Source organism: Crocuta crocuta, unplaced genomic scaffold, assembly GCF_008692635.1.
Source record: "Crocuta crocuta isolate KB4526 unplaced genomic scaffold, BGI_CrCroc_1.0 scaffold1156, whole genome shotgun sequence".
In the NCBI taxonomy this organism is placed as follows: Eukaryota; Metazoa; Chordata; class Mammalia; order Carnivora; family Hyaenidae; genus Crocuta; species Crocuta crocuta.
The window spans coordinates 322,921-327,036 of NW_027528862.1; positions in this window are offsets into that span (position 1 = coordinate 322,921).

Here is a 4,116-nt window from a genome sequence, read left to right on the forward strand (position 1 = left end):
TGGAGGAGAGGGTTCAGATTCAGAAATCCTTACTGCCTCTGTCCTCCCTGCGACTGCAGATTTTTACTGAGAAGGCCCCAGCCGCCTCTTTGCCATAAGATGGTGGTCCCTTGTTGCAGACTCTCGATACGGAATAATGGACACTTTCTATTACTTTTTTTTTTAACATTTATTTATTTTTGAGAGACAGAGCCCAAGTGGGGGAAAAGGTAGAGAGAGACACACACACAGAATCTGAAGCAGACTGCAGGCTCAGAGCTGTCAGCACAGAGCCTGACGTGGGGCTCGAGCTACCAACCATGAGATCACGCCCTGAGCAGAAGTTGGAGGCTCAACCGACTGAGCCCCATGGAATAATGGACACTTTAAAATCACAAGAGCCCTTGTGGGGATGAGCACTGGGTGTTATGTGGAAACTAATATGACAATAAACTATTTGTAAAAATAAATAAATAAATAAAACAAAATAAAATCACAAGAGCCCTTGTCTGCTTCAACCTCTTCATTTTGCCCACAGACCTCGTTACTTGCCCAAGTAGGCAGTGAAACTGGACTAGAACTCTCACCTCTATATTTCTCATCTTGTGCTCTACTCTTGGTTTGCTCAAACCCCGTGATTGAAAAGGCCCCATTCATTAAAGTTCCACGCCAGTGAGAAAGGCCGGGAAAACAGTGAGGGCCGTGTTCAGTTCTGGTACCGAATTTATCGGACAGAGAGCGGAGCACACTGCCGAACTGAAGTGCGTGAGTTTCCTAGCAAGTTTGCTCTTCCAGATGTCATTTACCCCCCTTTCCAGCCAACTGCTCACATAAGCACTTGCTGGCTTTCCAGTGGGCTTTAAGGAAGACCGTCCATTCAGCCAATCACTTCATGAGGGATTTAACAGAAGCCGAGAAAAATAAGTGCACATCACTTGATTCCGTCCCTTTCTTTCCATCCACATGTCTCCATCTTTTCTCCCCAGACACAGTGGTTTCTGAGAGCCCGGGGTGGCTCCCAGAGGTAGACACGTCCACCAGAAGACCTGTAAAGCAGGATGGAGACATCAACCCTCCAGATAAAACCGAAGTGATGGGCTTCGCAGGACCCTGCTGAAGTTCCACCGTAATGCCTCATCAAGCATCCTGCTCACCTCGAACATTCGCTCACTCTCCTTGGGCATAAAGCTAGGAAAGCTGGTTTCTGATCCCAGTTTGGCCACTTCTCAGTCTGCGGCTTATTCAGGCCACTGAATATCTCTGGCCACTTAATTACACTATAGTGTCTAAGTGTTTGAACTACACCAGTGTTTCTCAAAGTGTGTTCCATAGGGTACTTGGGGTCAGGGGACGTATCTCACAGCGAGGAAGGAAGAGAATGGCTCCAGTGTTCTTTGTTTTTAAGCATGAGTTTTAGTGGCTCTGTGGCCACAAGAAACATTGGACTAGGAAATCACCATGTTCACTTTCAGCTGTAATAGTCTAAAATTCTAGGTTCTTTCTGCGTTTCCTAGATGGGCCTGTCTGATGATGAAAGATTCTGGTGGATTTTGTTCTAAAAATAGGAGCTCAAATAAGAACACTCCAAGAGCATGTCTAGAATCATCTCTAATCTGGTAAACCCCAAAAAGCAGTAATAGCGAGCATGTCCTATAAGCCAGGGTCTGTGGTAGGCCTTTTACTTGTACTATCTGATGTAATTCTCACAACTGTATAAAGTAGGCATTATCTTTGTTTTACACAGGAGGAAACTAAAGCCCAGAAAGGTTCAATAACTTGCACATCTTCGTTTGTTTGAATTGCTATAATGAGTTATCGTAAGTTTTCATTCACTTATGGCAAGAGATGAATCACAGTTGCTTGAAGCCAGCCATGCAAGCCTGTGCTAATGACAGATGTAAACGTGACCAAGTGACTTAGTTCTGACTAATGAGACATGAGGAGGACCCTGAAGGAGCTTCTGAAAGAGATTTTTCTTCTCTGAAAAGGAAATGAACGTGGGAAAGGCCTCCATCAACCCACCGCTTGAGAGTTAGGATGCAATGTTCGGTGCTGTGGCAGCCATTTTGGAACCATGAGGGAAGACATCATTGTTGTACTGAGGATGTCAGAACAAAAAGACAAAAATATTGTTAATATCATTGAGTTGCTACAATATCCCCTCTGGGACTGTCCACCTCCCAACTTTTTGTTAAGTGGGATAATAAATGTCCGTATAAACTTAAGTCAGGGCGCCTGGGTGGCTTCGTCTATCACACATCTGACTTTGGCTCAGCTCATGATCTCCCAGTCCATGGGTTCAAGCCCCACGTCGGGCTCTGTGCTGACAGCTCAGAGCCTGGATCCCACTTCAGATTCTGTGTCTCTGTCTCTGTCTCTCTCTCTGCCCTCCCCTGCTTGTGTTCTCTCTCTCTCTCTCTTTAAAAATGAATAAACATAAAAAAGAAATTTTAAAAATAAAATAAAAAATAAACTTAAGTCATTGTTAGTTGGGGAACTTTATTGCCTGACTTAAAGTCATCTGAAGTCGTATCGTTCATCCAGGAAGCTGTCCATCTGTTTCACCATCAATTCAAATCTTGAAATGTTTCCAAGATGCAGCTCAGATCCTACCTGCAGACCTTACTAACCTCTTTCCCTGTTAGGGTTCTCAACCAGTGCTTACTGTGTGTTCTGTCATTCGACATTTCCGTATGATGAGGTTTTATGTGACTTTTCAGTCTCGGTTCCCCCACATTCATTTTGACTGTCCAGCTAGACTAAGGCCCTTGAGGAACATGCCTTCTACTAGCTTATTTACCCCCAGGCTTGCCAGCCATACCAAATACCATGCTGCGCACTCGGTAGTCATCCATTCCTCTAGTCTGAATAATAATAATGGGAATTACTATTGGGATTTTTAGTGCTGAATAAGAGGCACCTTGTGTCTCTCCTCACGATAAGTTCGATTTCACTCTAGGACTACTAACTCAAAGTCCAAAGTAATCAGGTGACCTTTTATGAGCTCAAAGGGTTTTCTTTTTTTTTTTTAATTTTAATGTTTATTTATTTTTGAGAGACAGACACAGAGTGCAAGTAGGGGAGGGGCAGAGAGAGAGGGAGACAGAAAATCCGAAGCAGGCTCCAGGCTCTGAGCTGTCAGCACAGAGCCAAACATGGGGCCCAAACCCACAGACTGCGAGGCCATGACCTGAGCCGAAGTCAGACGCTCAACCAACTGAGCCACCCAGGCGCCCCTCAAAGGGTTTTCTTGAGATGTGACAAGCTGGTAAAGATTATTTGACCTTCACGTCTATACTGTAGAACATATACATCAGTATTTCTCAGTAATGGCTTCACATTAGAATCCTCTGGGGAACTTTTTTCAGCACACAGATGCCAGGGCCCCACCACCAGAGATTCTGAGTTAATAGGAGGTGTGGTCTGGACATGAGAGGCTTTACAAGTTGAGGGCCACTGCTGTAGATCACTGTGTTGAAGTCCTAAAGCAGGGTTCTTAAACTCCAGTGTCCATAAGAATAACATGTGCTTTAAAGTCAAATGATAATTTCTGAGCCTCCCTACTGGAGAATCTGAGTCTGACTTGGGTCCAGGAGTCTGCACTTTTATTTTTATCTTATTTTAAAAAAATTTTTTAAAGTAATCTCTACACCCAACATGGTACCTGAGCTCACAACCTTGAGATCAAGAGTTGCATACTACATGAGCCAGCCAGGCCCCCACAGGTCTGCATCTTTAGAAAATAGCCAGGGGCATCTGGGTGGCTCAGTTGGTTAAGCATCCAACTTGGGCTCAGGTCATGATCTCACGGTTTGTGGGTCAAGCCCCACATTGGGCTCTGTGCTGACAGCTCAGAGCCTGGAGCCTGCTTCAGATTCTGTCTCTCCCTCCACCTCTCTCTCTGCCTCTCCGGGGCTTGTACTATGCCTCTCTCTTTCTCTCTCAAAAATAAATAAACATTTAAAAATTTTTTTAAAAAATGAAATAGCCAAATGAGTCAGATGTATGTGGTCTGTGGGATTTATTTTATTTTATTTTATTTTAGAGAGAGAGCAAACACAAGGGAGGGAGGGGGCAGAGAGGGAGAGAGAGGGAGAGAGAGAGAGAGAGAGAGAGAATTTCAAATAGTAACACTCA